At 49.0% G+C, this 20,382-nt stretch overlaps 1 protein-coding gene and 1 long non-coding RNA gene across 40 annotated transcripts in view; one reads left to right on the top strand and one right to left on the bottom strand.

The window, feature by feature from the left end:
* Positions 1-1,577: 1,577 nt before the first annotated feature.
* Positions 1,578-11,089, bottom strand: LOC144578966 (uncharacterized). Its single transcript, XR_013525621.1, has 2 exons — positions 10,666-11,089; positions 1,578-3,979 (listed from the first exon to the last, which is right to left on the bottom strand). It is a non-coding gene; the product is annotated as an uncharacterized LOC144578966 (long non-coding RNA).
* A 3,729-nt stretch (positions 11,090-14,818) lies between these two features.
* Positions 14,819-20,382, top strand: part of FGFR1 (fibroblast growth factor receptor 1) — a 60,474-nt gene continuing 54,910 nt past the window's right edge. For 15 of the 39 annotated variants that reach the window (XM_078347503.1, XM_078347499.1, XM_054243852.2 and 12 more), the window contains exon 1: positions 14,819-15,478. The gene's annotated coding sequence lies outside the window, so the exon portion shown is untranslated. Of the gene's footprint in view, positions 15,794-16,070; positions 16,232-20,382 lie in introns of those variants that run through there. The other 24 variants (XM_054243855.2, XM_054243854.2, XM_054243851.2 and 21 more) reach the window with 2 other exon arrangements.

Below are 20,382 nucleotides of genomic sequence, written 5' to 3'. Positions count from 1 at the left end.
CAAAATTCTGAAAGATAGGCCTGGCATGGTGGTTCACACCTGTAATCCCAGAACTTTGGGAGGCCAAGGCAGGCGGATCATGAGTTCAAGAGATAGAGACTATCCTGGCCAACATGGTGAAACCCTGTCTCTATTAAAAATACAAAAATTAGCTGGGCGTGGTGGTGAGCGCCTATAGTCCCAGTTACTTGGGAGGCTGAAGCAGGAGAATCACTTGAACCTGGGAGGCAGAGATTGCAGTGAGCTGAGATGGCGCCACTGCACTCCAGCCTGGTGACAGAGCAAGACTCTGTTTCAAAAAAAAAAGAAAAATTCTGAAGACAGAAGGAGGGGAACTATGGGCAGAAGGCATGCAAAAAGATACAAATGAAAAATAAACTTGAAACATACCTAGCAGAAAGCACATTTGATTTGAAAGATTCTTTCCATCTCAATTCTTTGTGGGCCTATTCATAACACAGAAATACGGTTTCCTAAAATACAGTTTCTGTACGGATGGGTTGAGTCGCCCCCAAAATGCCCTCCATATCGTCACTGGCCCCAGCTTTAGCCTGAACTCAGAATTCCTGAACACCACCTCCAAGGGGGCTGATGGAACTGGAGCAGGCAGGGTGGTTCTGAAATTTAGGGACACCTCTAGTGACACTGAGATTTGGGTCCACAGGTGTCAGATTTCAGCTCTTTTTTTTTTCTATCATCCCACCTCCTCCCTCAACACACCCACACACACACACACACACACACACACACACACACACATTTTCTCTCTCTCTCTCTCTCTCTCTCTCTCCACAAGATCCTATGAGGTAGAACTGTTTTAGAAAAATGGCATTGGTGTTGATTCAAGCAGATTACTAACCAGTTCTCTTTAAAAATACATGCTTGGCTGGGCACAGTGTTACACACCTATAATCCCAGCACTTGGGGAGGCGGCCAGATCACCAGATCAAGAGATCAAGACTTCCCTGGCTAACATGGTGAAACCCCATCTCTGCTAAAAATATACAAATTAGCCTGGCGTGGTGGTGCATGCCTGTAGTCCCAGTTACTCAGGATTCTGAAGCAGGAAAATCACTTGAACCCGGGAGGCAAGGTTGCAGTGAGCCGAGACTGCACCACTGCACTCCAGCCCAAGCGACAGTGTGAGACTCCGTCTCAAAAAAAGAAAACACACTCAAACTGTTACAATTCTGTCTGGTGTGGTTTAAACTTTTTTAAAAAATAATTGAATTTTCAAAGAAAGAGCAGTTTTGAATTCCCTTCTGTAGACACTGTTAATCAAGAACAGCCTCTTTTCCCATGTGGACTGGCCGGCCGCGAAGGCTCTGGAGTCAGCCTGTCTGCTTGGTAGGTTTGCTTCCTTACGTAATGACCTGTGGAATTATGTAGCTTCAGTTTTCTCACCTGTGAAATGGGAGCTAACAATAGCATTTGTGAGGCTGAAATGTGTAAAAGCATTTACCGTAGTACCTGCTCATAGTAAGCATTCATTCAATAGTAGCTCTCATGACCTCAAAATAAAACATACCCCAAAAAAGGCTTATGTAGAGAGATCAAATCTAACACTGTGATTTGTATTTTATTTATTTTTATTTATTATTATTATTTTTTGAGACAGGATCTCCCTCTGTTACCCAGGCTAGAGTACAGTGGCATGAACACGGCTCACTGCAGCCTTGACCTCCTGTGCTCAAGTGATCCGCAGCCTCTCAAGGTGCTGAGATTATAGGCATGAGCCACCCACCACTCTGGGCCCACTATTTGTATTTTCTATACAGGCATACCTTGGAGATATTGCAGGTTCAATTACAGTCTACCACAGTAAAGCTAATGTTGCAATAAAGTGAGTCAAATTAATGTTTTGGTTTCACAGGGCATATAAAAGTTATGTTTGGCCGGGTGCAGTGGTTCACACCTGTAATCCCAGCACCCTGGGAGGCTGAGACGGGTGGATCACGTGAGGTCAGGAGTCTGAGACTAGCCTGGCTGACGTGGCGAAGCCCCATTTCTACTAAAAATACTAAACTTAGCAGGTCGTGGTGGTGTGTGCCTGTTGTCTCAGCTACTCGGGAGGCTGAGGCAGGAGAATTGCTTGAACGAAGTAGAGGTTTCAGTGAGCCAGGACTGTGCCACTGCACTCCAGGCTGGAAGACAGAGTAAGACTCAGCCTAAAAAAAAAAAGTTATGTTCACACTATATTGTAGTCCATTAACTTTGTAATGACATCATATCTAAAACAATGCTTCATCTTAATTTAAAAATACTAACAATCACCTGTCCCCTCAGTGACTTGTAATCTTTTTGCTGGCAGAGGGCCTTACCTTGTTGTTGATGGATACTGACTGATTAGGATGGTTGGTTGCTGAAGGTTTGGGTAGCTGTGGCAATTTCTTAGAATAAAACAACAGTGAATTCTGCTACATCAATTGACTATCCCTTTCACAAAAGACTTGTCTGTAGCATGTGATACTGTTTGATAGCATTTTATCTATGGCAGAACTTCTTTCAAAATTGGAGTAGATCCTCTCAAACTCTGTCATTGCTTTATCAATTAAGTTTATGGGATATTCTAAATCCTTTGCTGTCATTTCAACAGTGCTCACAGTATCTTCACCAAGAGAGTAGATTCCATCTCAATAAATCACTCTTGGCGGGGCGCTGTGGCTCATGCCTGTAATCCCAGCACTTTGGGAGGCCAAAGCAGGTACATCACCTGAGGTCAGGAATTCAAGACCAGCTTGGCCAACATGGTGAAACCTCATTGCTACTAAACATACAAAAATTAGCCAGATGTGGTGGCGCACACCTGTAGTCCCAGCTACCTGGGAAGCTGAATCAGGAGAATTGCTTGAACCCAGTGGGGGAGGTTGCAGTGAGCCAAGATCATGCCACTTTACTTCAGCCTGGGCAAAAGAGGGAAACTCTGATCCTGTCTCTACTAAAAATACAAAACTTAGCTGGTGTTGTGCACGCTTCTGATCCCAGCTCCTCGGGAGGCTGAGGCAGGAAAATCATTTGAACCTGGGAGGCAGCGAAGGTTGCAGTGAGCTGAGATCATACCACTGCACTCTAGCCTGAGCAACAGAACCAGACTCCATCTGAAAAAGAAAGAAAGAAACCACTCTCTTTGCTCATTCATAAGAAGCAACAAAGCAACTCCCCAGTCATTCACATTCGGTCATGAAATTGTAGCAATTCAATCACATCTTCAGGTTCCACTCCTAATTCTAGTTCTCTTGCTATTTCCACCACATCTGCAGTTACTTCCTTCACCGTAGTCTTGAACCCCTCAAAGTTATCCACGAGGGTTGGCATAAACTTCTTCCAAACTCCAATTAATGTGAATATTTTGACTTTCTCTTATGAATCACAAATGTTCTTAATGGCATCTAGAATGGTGAATTCTTTCCAGAAAGTTTTTCAGTTGACATTGCCCAGATCCATTAGAGGAATCACTATCTAACACAGATATAGCCTTATGAAATTCATTTCTTGAATACTAAGTTGTGAAAGTCAAAATTACTCCTTGATCCATGGGCTGCAGAATGGATGCTACGTTAGCAGGCATGAAAACAACATTTATCTCCTCGTACATCTCCATCAGAGCTTTTGGGTGACTGGTCCATTGTCAATGAGCAGTAATACTTTTAAAGGAATCTTTTTTTTCTAAGCAGTATGTCTCAGCAGTGGGCTTGGAATATTCAGTAAACTGCTGGGCACCATGGCTCGCGCCTGCAATCCCAGCACTTTGGGAGGCTGCAGTGGGTAGATCATGAGGTCAGGGGATTGAGACCATCCTGGTCAACATGGTGAAATCCCATCTCTACTAAAAATACAAAACTTAGCTTGGCATAATGGCGCTTGCCTATAATCCCAGCTACTTGGGAGGCTGAGGCAGGAGAATCGCTTAAACCAGCGAGTCCAGGGTTGCAGTGAGCCGAGATTGCACTCCAGTCTGGCAACAGAGTTAGACTCTTATCTAAAAAATAAAAAACTTCAGTAAATCACACTGTAAATAGATGTGCTATCATTTAGGCTTTGCTATGCCATTAACTGAACACAAGCAGAGTAGATTTAGCATAATTTCTAACAGCAATAGGATTTTTGAAATGGTAAATGAACACTGGCTTTCACTTAAAGTTCCCAGCTGCATTACCTCCTAACAAGAGTGTCAGCCTGTCCTTTGAAACTCTGAAGCCAGACATTGACTTACCTGCAGCTAGAAACGTCCTAGATTACATCTTCTTCTTCCAATAGAAAGCTGTTTTATCTACATTAAAAAATCAATGATCTTAGCTAATCTTCCGGATAACTTGCTGCGGCTTCTACATCAGCATTTGCTGCTTCACCTTGCACCTTTATGATATGGAGATGGCTTGTTTCCTCAAGTTGAAGCAGGCTCTGCTAGCTTCCAACTTTTCTTCTGCCATTTCCTCCCCACTCTCAGCCTTTATAGAATTGAAGAGAGTTAGGGCCTTTCTCTGGATTAGACTTTGGCTTAAGGGAATGTTATGGCTGGTTTGATCTTCTAACCAGATCACCCAAACTTTTTCCATATCAGCAATAATACTGTTTTGCTTTTTTATCATATGTATGTTCACTGGAGTAGCACTTTTAATATATATATTTTTTGACATGGAGCCCCACTCTTTCACCCAGGCTGGAGTGCAGTGGAGTGATCTTGGCTCACTGCAGCCCTCGACTCCTGGGTTTAAGCAATTCTCTTGCCTCAGCCTCCCAAGTAGCTGGGATTACAGGCAATCGCCACAACACCTAACTTTTTTTTTTTTTTTTTTTTTTTAGTAGAGACGGGGTTTCTCCATGTTGGCCAGGATGGTCTCAAACTCCTGACCTCAAGTGACCTGCCCATCTTGGCATCCCAAAGTGCTGGGATTACAGGCATGAGCCACTGAGTCCAGCCTTTTTTTTTTTTTTTTTTGACAGTCTCACTCTGTTACCCAGCCTGCAGTGCAATGATGTGGTCTCAGCTCACCGCCACCTCTTAGGTTCAAGTGATTCTCTCGCCTCAGCCTCCTGAGTAGCTGGGACTACAGGTGTGTACCACCACACCTGGCTAATTTATTATTTTTAGTAGAGATGGGGTTTTGCCATGTTGGCCAGGCTGGTCTTGAACTACTGACCTCAGGTGATCCAGCCACTTTGGTCTCCCAAAGTGCTGGGATGACAGGCATGAGCCACCTCGCCTGGCCTCACTTTTCATTTTTTTTAAGAACTTTTGGGTGTGGTGGCTCACACTTGTAATTCCAGCCCTTGAGAGGCCAAAGCAGGCAGATTACCTGAGGTCAGGAGTTCAAGACCGGCCTAGCCAACATGGCGAAACCCCGTCTCTACTAAAAATACAAAAATCAGTGGCTGGGCGTGGTGGTTCATGCCTATAACCCCAGTGCTTTGGGCGGCTGACACAGGCAGACTGCCTGAGGTCAGGAGTTTGAGACCAGCCTGGCCAGCATGGTGAAACTCCATCTCTACTAAAAATACAAAAATTAACCAGTCATGGTGGCAGGCGCCTGCAATCCCAGCTACTCAGGATGCTGAGGCAGGAGAATCACTTGAGACTGAGGTTGCAGTGAGCTGAGATCGTGCCATTGCATTCCAGCCTGGGCAACAGACCGAGACTCCAACTCAAAAAAAAAAAAAAAATTCTGGGCGCAGTGGCTCACGCTTGTAATCCTAGTACTTTGGGAGGCCAAGGCAGGTGGATCAAGAGGTCAGGAATCGGAGACCAGCCTGGCCAATATGGTGAAACCCTGCCTCTACTAAAAATACAAAAATTAGCTGGGCATGGCGGTGCACACCTGTAGTCCCAGCTGCTCCAGAGGCTGGGGCAAGAGAATCGCTTGAACCCAGGAGCGGAGGTTACAGTGAACCGAGATCACACCACTGTACTCTCGTCTGGTTGACAAAGCCAGACTCCGTCTCAAAAATAAAAAGAACTTTTCTTCTGCATTCGTAATTTAGCTAATCAGTTTGGCACAAGGGGCCTGGGTCTGGGACTATCTCAGTCTTTAACATGCCTTCCTCACTAAGCTCAATCATTTCTAGCTTTGGATTTAAAATGAGAGACATGGAATTCTTCCTTTCACTTGAACACCTAGAAGCCATCGTAGGATTATTAATTGACCTAATTTAATGTTGTGGTATCTCAAGGAATAGGTAGATCCAAGGAAAGGGAGGGATGGGGACAGCCAGTTGGCAGAGGAGTTGCAACATACATTTATTGATTCAGTTCACTGTTTCATATGGGGATGGTACGTGGTGCCCCAAAACAATTACAATAATCATGTCAAAGATCGCTGTTGACAGAGCACCACAACAGATATAATAATAATGAGAAAGTGTGAACTTTTGCCAAAGTTACCAAAACGTGACCCAAAGACATAAAAGTGAGCACAAGCTGCTGGAAAAATGGCACCGATGGCCTTGCTCGACCCAGCGTTGCCACAAACCTTCCATTCTTAAAAATTGCACTGTCTGGGAAATACAATAAAGCAAAGCAAGGCCCATCTGTCTCAGAAAATAAGCTCGCATGCTTGGAAACCTACCAGAACCAGACAAGCAGTGTTAGGAACACTAGCAAATTCTTGGCCTCTATCTAGTCTTAGCAAGAAACATCCTGGAAGAACTAAGGGGACTCAACACCTATGCAGATTACTTTCTAGATAGGCCCGAGAAATCCACCCTAGCTAACTCAGCGAAGAGATGCCTACAGACTCCCCTCAGCTGCTAACCAAAACCCTATATGGGCTACAGGGCAACGTCAGGGTATGTCTGGCTTCTCCTGGGCTGGGCAGGCCTCACAAAGGTGCACTCACTGGCATGGAGGAAACTAGGTTTTGGTGAAGACAGGCAGTCAGAGGCATCTCCAGCCCTTCCAGAACCTAAACCATTCTTTAGTCATCTGAGATATCAGGAGATTGGCTTTCATGTTGTCCCTCTTTCTCTTTGGATGACTGAAAAGGCTTATTTTCTTTCCTTTTTGTTTTTTTGAAATGGAGTCTCACTCTTGTCACCCAGGCTGGAGTGCAATGGTGTGATCTCGGCTCACTGCAACCTCTGCTTCCCATGTTCAAGCGAGTCTCCTACCTCAGCCTCCCAAGTAGCTGGTATTACAGGAGCGTGCCACCACGCCCAGCTAATTTTTGTATTTTCAGTAGAAATGGGGTTTCACCTTGTTGGCCAGGCTGGTCTCAAACTCTTGACCTCAGGTGATCCACCAGTCTCGGCCTCCCAAAGGGCTGGGATTACAGGCTTGAGCCACCACACACCGCCAGAAGGCTTATTTTCTGTAAGCCTATCTTATTTCCTGGGATGGCTAAGGTTGTGGTCACTATAGGTGAAGGATTAGGAGTGTCTTGGGAAGGCTTGAGAGTTCTCAGAGCAGCTTCAGCAAGTCAGGGGAGGGAAGGTCTTTATTGGGTTGGTGTTTTTGTAAATAACCCTTACTCTTTCCTGTTAAATGTTGTCTGAATGAACTTACATGCAGCAGGGCATTTTTTCATGACCTTTCTTCTTGCTGAAAGATAAAATCCTATTACCCCATATATGTTTGCTTTTTAAAAATACGTCATTACTATTATAATTATTTTGCTGATTAGAAAACTAGTGCATGTTCAGGGCCAGGGTGCCTTGGAGTAAGTTCAAAGGCCATTTCCTCTGGGCAGAGGCAGCCTGGCAGTAGCACACAGGATTCTAGCCCAGGACACAACCTGCTCAACCACATGGACAGGCCCATGAAAAAAACTCCTCTCAAAAAAGTCAAACAATGTAAAGGCACATAAAAAATGGGCCAGGCGCAGTGGCTCATATCTGTAATCCTAGAACTTTGGGAGGCCAAGGCAGGGAGATCACTTGAACCCAGGATTTCAAGATCAGCCTGGGCAACATAGCTAGACCCTGTCTCTACAAAAAATTAAAAATATTAAAATTGGCCAGCCATAGTAGCATGCACTGGTAGTCCCAGCTACTTGGGAGGCTGAGGCAGGAGGATTACTTGAGCCCAGGAGTTCAAGGCTGCAGTGAGCTGTGATCATACCATTTCACTCCAGCCTAGGCAACAGAGAGAGCTGGCTCAAAAAAATAGAGCCTGGCTCAAAAAAAACAAACCAAACCAAAGTATAAGCCTCTTATAAACACACTCCCAAAGAAAACCACTATTAAAAATTTGGATAGGCTGGGCGTGGTGGCTCACACCTGTAATCCCAGCACTTTGGGAGCCCGAGGCAGGTACATTACCTGAGGTCAGGAGTTTGAGAAACCAGCCTGGCCAACATAGTGAAACCTCGTCTCTACTAAAAATACAAAAATTAGCTGGGCATGGTGGCAGGCGCCTGTAATCCCAACTACTTGGGAGGCTGAGGCAGGAGAATCACTTGAACCCAGGATGCGGAAGTTACAGTGAGCCAAGATCATGCCATTGCACTCCAGCCTGGGCAACAACAGCAAAACTCTATCTCAAAAAAAAAAAAAAAAAAGGTTAATTACTTTGTTTTGTTTTGACAGGATAATAAAATTCATTTAGGGGGAAATGGGAGAACACTGTCTATTTTTAAATTCTCTTCCTCTCTGACCCTACCCAGCCCAGTACTACCAAAGGTTCATCACAACCCAGAAGTCAGCGGCAACTTTGCTAGCATATCCTTGGATGGAAGCCACTTCAAAGTTGAATCCTCAATTATCTCCGTCTAACCCTGATACTTTGATCTTTGTCCCTAGGCAGAGCAAAGCCTAAGGAACTGGGTCCCTCACTCCTGGGGGTGAAGGGAGGGGAAGAGGGGGCCTCAGAAATGTAAACTGTTCACTGTTCTGCCACTGCCTATCTGTCATCTCTCCAGACCCCAGCCCTTGCATGAGTGGCTTTAACTGGGAGAGGGTTTACAAGTCTGGGTCAGAAAGAGGAGAGCCTTGGGGAACCCTGAAGAAATGCAGAGGACAAAAGACCAGCTTGTTTGCAGTTAGTATTCTGGAGGGAGTCAGAATCCTAGACCAGTGACCATAGCTAGAAGGATTCTCGCTGAGGATTTACAGGCTCCCTTAGCTCCCCCATATGTGTTCTTGTTGTTTTTCTCTTATTTCACAGTAAAACCTAAAACAAAAGGGCTGTTTATCTTGGGGTGCAGCAAGGAAGAGGGAGATGAGGGTGAAAAATACATCCTTTTCTGCAGCTAGTGTTGGGGAACAGAGAATCTGAGGTGGAGGTGGGGGTAGAGGTGGTAGGTACATAGTAAAGCCACAAAGAAGGCTGGGTGCAGTGGCTCACACCTGTAATCCCTACACTTAGGGAGGCTGAGGCAAGTGAATGGCTTGAGCCCAAGAGTTCAAGACCAGCCTGAGCAACATAGGGAGACCATCACCTCCACAAAAAAATATAAAAACGAGCTTGGCATGGTGGTTCATGCCTGGAGTCCCAGTTGCTTGTAAGGCTGAGGTGGGAGGATTGCTTGAGCCCAGGAGGTCGAGACTGCAGTAAGTCAAGATTGCACCACTGCACTCCAGTCTGGGGAACAGAGCGAGGAACACTGTCTAAAAAGAAAAAGAAAAAAGCCACAAAGATACCCAGGCTCCAGAAGGTGTCTTCGGTCAAAGGAAAGTTCTTGGGCTTAGAAAACAACAACCACAACAACGACTACCATTTATTGAGCATTTACAATGTGCTGGGCGCTTTGCCAAGAGCATTACATGCATTTTCTCATTTAATCCTTTCAACGGTCCTGGGAAGAACAGTTAGCATTGTTATCTTCATTTCACCATTGAGCAAATGCAGTGGAGCTCACTAGCTTGCCCAGGATCACACAGCGAGCAGTAAGTGGCAGAATCGGGACCCATGCTCAAAACTGTTTGACCTCAGAGACTAAGTTCATCCCTCCAGAGCAAAATAATTCCATGCTTCAGTGACTACAACGGCCGACCCTCACCCCTACCCCTCGCCATGTACACTCCAGGCTTGCTTTCCTCAGTTATTCCAGATGAGTTTCTGGATTTTCACGTTGTTCTCGTTCAAGATTCAGGCATTGCTTCCCCTAAGTCATCTTCTTTCCTGGTCTCTCTTCCCACAGCACCCTGCAGATGGCCCTGGGTGGCACCACGTGTCATGTTTGGTCTCCCCTACAAGACAAGTGAGGTCCCCCAGGCTGTGCCCCCATCTCTTTCATCTTTGGATCCACTGTGCCTGACACAGCGCCTGACACACAAGAAGTGCTCCCTGGCACCCATGGGCTCCATAGAGCTGTGGCATTCAGGCCTGACAGAGCTGAGCTGCCATACAGCTCGCTCCCTTTCTCACTCCAAATTGGCAGGAGGGAGTGAATGTTATTTACAAAAACACCAAGCCAAACAAGACCCTCCCTTCCCTGACATGCTGAAGCTGCTCTAGGAACAGACAGGGGTCACCAAATGGTAGCCAGATGGTGACTGACTGCTGTTCCCTAACTCCAGGGGCCTGGGGCAAAAGGCTGGGCTGCCCACCTGCTCCCAGGACCTGTGAACGATCCACTTTGTAGAGAAAAACCCAGACAACTCCCTCCTCCCAAATCCCCTTCCACAACCAGCTCTCAGAGTGGAGACTCTGCCAGCTCTCACCACATCCTGGGGACTCTTAAAGCCTGGGCTGGAAGTTCTGCAACCTCACCCCATATCAATGGCACTTACCTGACCTGACTTCTTCCATAACAGGGAGGTGTTAATTCTGCAGTATCCATCCAGGGTAGTGGGGTGATTATCCCTGGTAAGCACAGCTGAGCCCTAAAATAACTGAACCCAGACAGAGCAGGGAAGACCTGGGGCAGAAGGAACATGGGGAGAACAGAAGAGAAGCTCCTTTTTCCCTGGGAAAACTCTGAGGACACAAGAAGCTGGAGAAGCAGGGAAGAGATTTCCTGCAGTGTTCCCAAACAAAGAGAGCTGGCCGGACTTTGGGGAGAGCTCCGTTTCCCTTCATTTCATTCAGCAGTGGTCTCCTCCTCCCACAGATGTGGGAGGCAACAGGCCCCCAACTGGTTATCAGGCCCTCCAGCATGAGGGCCTTTGTCTTCCTGTAGACATCTAGCTGGCAGGGCGAAGGGCTGACAAATCCTCCCTGACCCTCCCAGCTCTTTGTTATCTCAGAGGGAAGATTACATTTCTGTATGGGGAGGCAAGGTGCCAGGAGGCCTCGGCAGGACAGAGACAGGCAGAGCCACCGGCTGACCCCCCTTGCCTGGAGCAGCTCAGGGCTGTCCTGGGGACACTCTCCCTCCACTGGCCGGGGGCCCTTCCAGAAATGGGAGGGCTGCATTTCAGAAAGAGGCAGGTAGAGGAGTGGGACAGAAGGGGAGATGAGCTGGAAGGATAAAAGCAGCCAACTCTCAATTATTCAGAAGTGTGTCTGCGGTCTGTGGACAGCTTATGCCTTCGCTGAGTTTCTCACCTTCTCCATTCAGCTGCCATCAGCTCTTTCCTGAGAGTGGAGGAGGGAGCCCTGGCAAGTTGGCCACTTGCTTTCATTTTGGTTTCTTGATGAATCTACAGAGGATTTTTCAGCAGCAGGCCCATGTCCCTCAACACCAAACAGGCATTTAGATCATTCTCTTTCTGTTTAAATCAAGAACGCATTCTTTAGCCTCTTCTTTGGGGATCAAGATACTCCTATAATGGTTCCAAATCATAAGGAAAAGTGGCTTGATTTAAAACCCCTTGTTTTAAGCCAGATGTGGTTGCTCACACCTATAATCCCAGCACTTTGGGAGGTCGAGGCAGGCAGATCACCAGAGGTCAGGAGTTCGAGACCAGCCTGGCCAACATGCTGAAACCCAGTCTCTACTAAAAATATAAAAATTAGCTGGGCATAGTGGCAGGTGCCTGTAATCCCGGCTACTCGGGAGGCTGAGGTAGGAGAATTGCTTGAGCCCGGGAGGTGGAGGTGAGCTGAGTGAGCTGAGATGGTGCCACTGCACTACAGCCTGGGCAACAAGAGCAAGACTCCGTCACAAAAACAAAAGAAAAAAACACTTGTTTTAGAAGAATTACGGAGAGAAAGGGCGATACACACTCCTATAGGAATAAAGTGGGAAAATAGTAGCTGGGTATTAATATTAAATGCTGGCTTTTTTTCATGGTTTGCCTTCCCAATCATATTCCCTCAAATTATATTTCCTCCTCTGGTAACCCAGGTTTGCTACACTTAGCAAGTCCATCAACAGCAAAGATACATGGAAAACCTCCTGAGTGGCATTAGTCAGACGCCTAAATGAGATCCTTGCCATAAAGCGGTTTAGAAGCCAGCTAGAGAGAAAGCAGAGTAAGGAAAATCACTAACAAAGCTATGGTTAAGTATCAACTTGGCAGATAGCCAGAAAGTCAGTAGGGGATCCAGGGACTGACAAGGCTGGGATGGGCAAGGAAGGCCTCTTGGGGGTAGGGTGTGAGTTTGGCCTTCTTACAAGCCTGTGATGACGATTAATTAAAATGTAGGAGGCCTAATGGGCGGGCAGCATATATAGGAGTATAAACCAAGCCTGACCAGGAGCTTGGTTTAAAGGGTGAGGTTTAAAGGAGCTGATTAAAGGGTGGCTTGTAGGGGAAACCCCTATAAACAATGGCTGAAGTTCATTTATTTATTTATTTTTAGTAGAGGTGGAGTTTCACCATATTGGCCAAGACAGTCTTGATCTCTTAACCTCATGATCCGTCTGCCTTAGCCTCCCAAAGTGCTGGATTACAGGCATAAGCCACCATGCCCAGTCTAAAGTTCACTTATTCAACAAATATATGAGTTCCTGTTTCTAGTCTTTTCTTTTGTATTATTTTGTTTTGAGAAAGGGTCTTGCTCTGTTGCCCAGGCTGGAGTATAGTGGCTCGACTGCAGCTCACTGCAGCCTCAAACTCCTAGGCTCAAGCCATCCTCCTCTTCAGCCTCCAACTCCAGCTAATTTTTAAAATTTTTGCAGAAACAAGGGCTCACTTTGTTTTCCAGGCTGGTCTTGAACTCCTGGCTTCGAGTGATCCTCCTGCTTCCGCCACACAAAGTGCTGGGATTACAGGGGTGAGCTGTAATTTAGTTGTTTATTTATTCATTTGCTCAACAAATACTTATTGAATATTTGCTCTTTGGCCAGTCAAGGAATTTCATGAGCATCTACTATGTGAACAACACTGTATTGGTCACTAGTCTGTCACCTACTAGTAGATGAGAAAAATAGGCCAGGCACAGTGGCTCACGCCTGTAATCCCAGCACTTTGGGAGGTCGAGGCAAGCGAATCACGAGGTCAGGAAATTAAGGTCATCCTGGCCAACATGATGGCCGTCTCTACTAAAAATACAAAAATTAGCTGGGCATGGTGGCACTTGCCTATAATCCCAGCTACTCAGGAAGCTGAGGAGGAGACTCGCTTGAACTAGGGAGTGGAAGATTGCTGTGAGCTGGGATCGCACCACTGCACTCCAGCCTGGCGACAGAATGAGACTGTCTCCGAAAAAATAAAAAAGAGAAAAGAAGGGGGAAAAAAAGGAAAAATAATGTGAGGACCCATTTCTTAAATTAACAGGGGTGGGGTGGGGAGGAGCAGTGGGTGGGATGGGGGAGGAGTTGCGTGGGGGATCTCATTCAGTATTCAAACTCTTACAAATTTGGGGGTTGAGGTGGGTGATGGTGAGGGAACAGGCCCTGCCACTAACTTACATAGTGACATTTATTTGTGTAATATTTTTGGCACACTGATGCCTATTATTGTATTTGATTCTTATGACCATCTTGTGAAGGAGTAGCAACAGATACCCCTGTTTTGATTTTATCAGATGCATGACTTGTCCTGCATCAAACTTCATAAATGGACAGAATGGAGGAATCCTTCAGCCCTAGAGCTTCCTGCTTCCCACCCTAACAGTGGCCTCAGCCTGGGCTCACATCATAGGCCCCACGGAGCCTTGGAAAAAACATAGATTCTTGGCTCCTTCCTGGGACAGCGCGATTCCTCATGTCTGAGCAGGCCCATGAATTTGTATTTTTCAAGAGTTCTTTACAGGACCCGTGTCCATTTGGATTAGGGAACCACTAGATTATACCATTCCACGGAAGACTCAGGGGGAAGCATTTTAGCCACTTTCCCAGGTTCCATAGTATTGGAGGGTGTTCTGAGTGGGCTGTGATTAATTTCCAAACCAACCACACCTCTCCCCTCAACTCCCACTGCTTACTCTTTGCTTCCTAGACGTTCACTGCAGGCTGGAGACTTCCGGAGGCCAACAACATCGCTGAAGAATTTACAGAGTCCAGTTCCCGGTGGACCACAAAACCTAAATTATGTGGCTGGGGAAAGCTGAGATCCAAAGGAAGGGTTTGAGGAGGGGCTGACCTTCTCAAGAATAAAATCAGCTTGTATTTATTAAGTGTTAACTATGCGCCAGGCCCTCGTTGACGCCTCAACTCTATACGAAAAGCACTATTATTCCCCTTTTACAGATGGCAAAACCGAGATTAGAGCGCGAAAATCATTTCCCCAAGGCGCACAGACTCCAAAGGCCACGCTACCAGGTACAACCTCAGGGCTGCAGCGTCTCTTCACCTGGCCCCCCACGCGGCTGCTGTGTCTAGGGCCTGAAATCCCGGCGCCCTCTGGGACGTGCTCAGATGCAGCGGCGCGAGCGCCAGAGGAGACCAGGCTGCGGGAAGGGAAGGGCCGAGCGGAGGACAGCTTGGCCCGCTCCCCCTCCTCGGGGGCCGCGGCTCGGGAACTACAAGGCCCAGCAGGCAGCGGCAGAGGGCGGAGGCGGAGGAGGGACCAGCGCTGGTGGGAGTGAGAGGGCGAGCCCTCGCGCCTCGCCGGCGCACAGCGCTCGGAGCGCTCCTGCGGCCACAGGCTCGGCGGCCTCGGCGGCGGGCGGCAGGCAGCGGGAGCCGGGACGCCGGTGCAGCCGCAGGGCGCGGAGGAACCCGGGCAGTGCCAGGAGCTAGGCGGCCACGTCCGGACCGGACCGGACCGAGAGTCCGCGTAGCGCATTGCGGCGACCTCGCCTTCCCCGGCCGCGAGCGCGCCGCTGCTGGAAAAGCCGCGGAGCCCGAGGACTTTTCTCTGCTCCGAGCTCGGGGCGCCCCGCAGGACGCACGGTACCCGTGCTGCAGTCAGGCACGCCGCGGCGCCAGAGCCTCCGCGGGGCGATGGATCCTGGTCTGCAAGGAGCGTGAGGCGCCTCCGCTGCGTTCCGGAGAAGGGGGGCGCAGGGTCTGGAGACCCGGGCAGCGGACGGGAGCCCTCCCCCCGCCCCGCCTCCGGGGCACCAGCTCCGGCTCCATTGTTCCCGCTCGGGCTGGAGGCGCCGAGTACCGAGCGCTGCCGGGAGTCGAGCGCCGGCCGCGGGGCTTTCGCGACCCCGCCAGCACCCGAACAGAGCCCGGGGGCGGCGGGCCGGCGCCGGGGACGCGGGCACACGCCCTCTCGCACAAGCCACGGCAGACTCTCCCGAGGCCGAACCTCCACGCCGAGCGAGGTAAGAGCCGCGGCGCCCCCGATCCGGGGCGGACTAGCGTCCCGAGCAGCCCCAGGCGCCGGAGCCTTCCGGCTGCGCGCTTCGCCCGCCGCAGCCCAGCCGGGGCCGGCGCCTCCCTCCGCTCGCCGCCCGCCCCCTCCACCTCCCGGCTCCCTCCCCGGCAATCCGCGCCCCCCTTGGGTCTCCCCTCCCTTCCCTCCGCCCGCGTCGCCTTCTGCGCCCCCTCCCTGCGCTCGTCCCGCCGGTCTTCCCGCCGCCCAACTTTTCCGCCAACTCGCGCTCGGGAGCTGACGAGGCGGCGGCGGCGGCTACTCGGTGAGTCCCGGGAGGGACAGGGCTGGAGTGGGCGGCGAGGGGGGCGGTGTGTGTGTGTGTGTGTGTGTGTGTGTGTGTGTTGCATTCCGCTCCATCTCTTCTTAGTCCCCTTTTGGGGATTCACCCCAATTCAGCAGGTAGCTTTGGGCTCAACGCTAAAAATCCGTGACATTCCTAAGTCCTTTTCCACCCCCGGGAAAGTCTGGGGTCCGGGTGGGGGGCGAGTGGGCGGGGGGATGAAATGCGGAGGACGTGGAGAGCTAGGTTAGCTTCTCTTGGAATACGTTTTAAGGAGGTGTCGTCACCAAATGGCTGAATCTGCTTGAGCTGAAAGCGAAAAACGACTCCCCTTTCCAGAAGGGGTGATCTACTTGGACGGTCTCAGAAAGGGTCGGAAGTTTGGGGAACGGGAGGACGACCCGCGGTCGTTAAGCCGAGGTATGGGGCGGGGGCAGGGGCTGGGGCTGGGGCCGGGGCTGTTCCGTCCCAATCTGGTTCTTGGAGGTGGAGGAAGGGATGTGGGTTTTGTCCGGTGCGGTTCACTCGGCTGCGATGCGTGTGCTTGTCTAGCCCAGACCCCTCTGCGCTCCGCGTCCCCTCCCGTTATGTTTGGTGTTGGTAGAAAGGGAGGCTACGACCCACGTCGGCAGAGAAATTTGTGGACGTTGTAGATGGGGTTCATATAGAACACCCCCTGTGAGGCAGCCAGACACTTTGTGTGGTGGTGGTGGGGGAGGGAGGGTGAAGCCTGTTTCTTGTTCTGGGCCCAGAAGCTATCAGCCCGTTTGAAGAACATTTCCACGGTGCGGTTCTCCCCTAGCCCTCCCCCATCCCCATTTTCCAGATGTGGCGGCCGCATCTGGTTCCGTTTCACCCCACACGGGTACACCGCAGCCGCATTATTAACTTACCTCTTCCTCCCCTCCCCCTCCCCCAAATTAAAACTCGGATTCTTCAACTCGCCTTGACCACCTCTCTCCTCATCATTTCTGGAGACTTGGAGATGCGGCATTGAGATTCAGGGGAGAAAAGAAAGTTCCCTTGAATCCCGAGTTATTTAAGTTCCCACCAAGTTATTCGCCGCCGCTGGTGGGTGACGGCGGTCGGGGTGCTTTCTGGATTGCGCAGAAAAGAGGCATCTTGGGAGATGGGGCCAAGGTTTTAGGGGATAGCACTTGCGAACGGTTCATCCGCTAGACTAGGGGGGCTCTTTGGCCGTGCGTCTGGCCAGAAGTGGCCTTGACGATGGAAGTTTCTGGAACCAAAGCATTGCTTTCTTTCCCTTGAGTTACAGTTGGAGTTGCAGGAGCGCCTGCCCCGCCCGGAGCCCGCGGTCCCCTCTCGGCCGCCCCGCGGTGGCGTCACGCGCCCCTTCTTCCCCTCCCGGAGCGAGCCCGGTGCGCAGGGCCGGGGGGCGTGGGCGGCTGTTGCCAGAGGTGCTCTCTGTGTTTTTAAGGATTGATTTGGGCCACATCCCCGGAAGCTAAGTGGGACATTTTACCGTTTAAATAACGGCCACAGGTTTGAAAGCGGGGGTTGGATTGTCAAGTTGTGTTTGGTCATAGTCTTTGAGGCAGGAAAGCACCTTGTGGTCCAAAGTTGCAGGAGGGTGGGGAGAGTCGGGAGAGTCGGTCTCTCACCCGCTTCTTTCCAGTCTCTTTCAAATTGAAAACACTTCTCTGGTTTCCTTCTTTGGGCGGTAGTTTTGGAGGCTGTAATGAAATCGCACTTTCTCTAGACGTGGTAATTAAGGTGACTGTTTCCTCCGCAGATGTGCCCTGCCCTTTGCACCTCCGGACCAGCGCTTTTTTTGGAATACCACCTAAATGGGAAAACCTTAGCCTTGAGACTGTTGAGCAGAAAGTGGCCATTTTCCTCCCTTGGCTCGGGCTCCCGGTTTCCTCCCTGAGGCTTCTTTAAAAGCGAAGTAGCAGGGCCCTGTGGGACCCACGTTGGCCTGGGTCATCCACCGTTCTGTCAGAACCGAGGTCTAGCAGCCTCTGCCATTGCCGGCCGTCAGTCCCGATGACCTGCCTCCCTAATGACTTGTTTACATATCCTCCCCACAGTGGGTTAGGAGAAGCTTGGGGCTGCCTCTGACCCTTCCTCCGGGTGCAGGGTGTTTGGGGACAGGGAGGCTGCTGGGGCCTGACTCCAACTGGGAGGGTTGTGAACTGCATCAGTGACGAGCTCCTTGAAATATCTGTTGCATTTGCTGTTAGTCATAGCTGGGTGTCAGGTTTTTAATGAGGTTCGTCCAGATTGAGAGCCACTTGGACCGTGTACTTTCACTGCCTGCTTTTCCAAACATGCCTGCAGAAATGCTCATTTTCGAGGTATTTTTCCCAGTGGGGATTCGAGCCAGAGTGGGTACCACTTGGACAGTCTAAGCGTGCTTCTTTTCCTTGGCCTCTGGCCATGAGGATGTTAGAAGGTTCCATTGGGTGGCCCTTTGATAGCAAGGGAAGCAAAAGTTCAGGAAGAAATGGAGAAGTGACCCCACTCCCTGGGGGAAGAGGATTAGATACATTGGTACATCCCTCAGGCTGGGCTAGCTTTATTCCTAGTAGACTCCAGAGGGCAAGAAAATTTAATTGAACACTGGGTAGGCAGATTCAAGCCTTAGAGACCAAGGAAAACCCATGGGTTTTGCTTTTAGTGGTGTGCTCTTTGTTTTCAGTATTGACCTGAAACAAGACTCCTAAAATGGGAGCTTTGCTCGTGTGAACTTTGGGTTTTAGCAGCCGGTTCTCCAAAGGCTTTTTTCTTGCCTCTGTTTTTAAAATGTCTTTCATCAAAATGGCTGTCAGTTAAAGAGCATCCTAGCAAAGTTTGAGCCTGTGCTGCTGGTGGAAAAGAAGTTAGAATTGATTCGAATGTCTTGTTCTGAAAGGGCCTCACATCACTTGATGAGTTTAATTTCCTCCTGGGAAATTTGTATCTTGCTTTTGTCTTCCCCAGAGGTTGGTAAAAGGCCTGAACGCACCAGGGACTGGTGGGAGCCCAGATGCAGAGCTTTAGAGAAGATTCTGGTGTTTCTAGAGAGGATGAAATGTCAGACTTGGGCTAGGATATTTGTTTTCCCCTAAGAGTGCATCTACTTTAAACAAATTCTCTCCTCACCACCACCTCTCTCTCCCCTGTGATGAAAGAAACTATGTTTAGGGCCCTCTCCCCCATTAAATAGCACTCACCTAGATGAACCATTCCAAGTATTTGGTGGGGTTCCACTCGTAGTACATCCTGTCTCCAAGAGCAAGATTTTCTTTCTTTTCTTTTTTTTATGAGATGGAGTCTCATTCACCTCCTGAGTTCAAGCAATTCTCCCTAGTAGCTGGCATTACAGGTGCATGCCACCACGTCTGGCTAGTTTTTATATATTTTTTTAGTAGAGAGGGCTTTCACCATGTTGGCCAGGCTGATCTCGAACTCCTGACCTTGTCATCTATCCACCTTGGCCTCCCAAAGTTCTGGGATTACAGGTGTGAGTCACTGCAAGAGCAGCAGATTAATGTAGCAGTTCATGTTTCACTTATTGCTAATTTGTTTTTGTTTTTGTTTTGAAACGGAGTCTTGCTCTGTCGCCCTGGCCAGAATGCAATAGCATGATACTGGGTCACAGCAACATCTGCCTCCCCGGTTCAAGCGATTTTCCTGCCTCCGCCTCCTGAGTAGCTGGGATTACAAGCATGCATCACCACACCTGTCTAATTCTTTCTATCTTTAGTAGAAATGGGATTTCACCATGTTGGCCAAGGTGTTCTTGAACTCCTGACCTCAAGTGATCCACTGGCCTTGACCTCCCCAAATGCTGGGATTACAGGTGTGAGCCACCATGCCCAACCACTTACTGCTAATTTTTTACATACCTCTACTCCCAAGGACATTTGGACACCTTTTTTTTTAAACCGAGACTTAAAAGATTTGCATTTTCCTTGGACCAACTAAAATTTTGCAAGCTGAGCTGAATAACTTTCTCCATATGTTATTAAGTACTTGCCCCCTGCCCTCTCAACATGCGAGTAGAGAATGGGGAAAGCAACCATTTCTGCTAAGAAATAAGTCTTATTCCCATCTGAATGTTTTGGTGTTACTTCCTCAATTCTGAAGAACCAAGTTGTCTAGAAATTTTCTCAGTGTTCCTTGGACTAGAGTTTGGCTGGTTAACAAGAGGTACTAGCTAATTGCTTTTCTCTGATACTCTCAGCCTCTTTTCTGGAGGAGTATCTGTGTCAGTTTCTTCTCATCTGCCTTTTCTTTTTCTTCATTCACTTACTGATCCAGTTAACAAACATGTTGGCCTCTGCTGTGTACATACTAGGTGTCAAGCGTGTTAGTAAAGGTCAGGGAGGCACAAACCGTGCTCCAAAGGAGCCTGCAGTTTCATGGGGAGAGAAGAGAATGAACATAAATAACATGCATATAATATGACCTAAGCACCACGTGAGAGGGGCCAGTAATGTGGTTTGCAAATTGGAAAGAATGAAATCCTCCAGCTAGAAGGCCCAAGAAAGTTAAAGTGGGGTTCAGAGACAGGGGAAGACCTGGCATGTTGCAGAACAAGGAAGGGCAAAGAAGAAACTCTTGTA

This window comes from Callithrix jacchus, chromosome 13 (assembly GCF_049354715.1).
Source record: "Callithrix jacchus isolate 240 chromosome 13, calJac240_pri, whole genome shotgun sequence".
NCBI lineage: Eukaryota > Metazoa > Chordata > Mammalia > Primates > Cebidae > Callithrix > Callithrix jacchus.
Note: the sequence above shows the minus strand (reverse complement) of the source record. Positions and strands in the feature narration are given on the sequence as shown.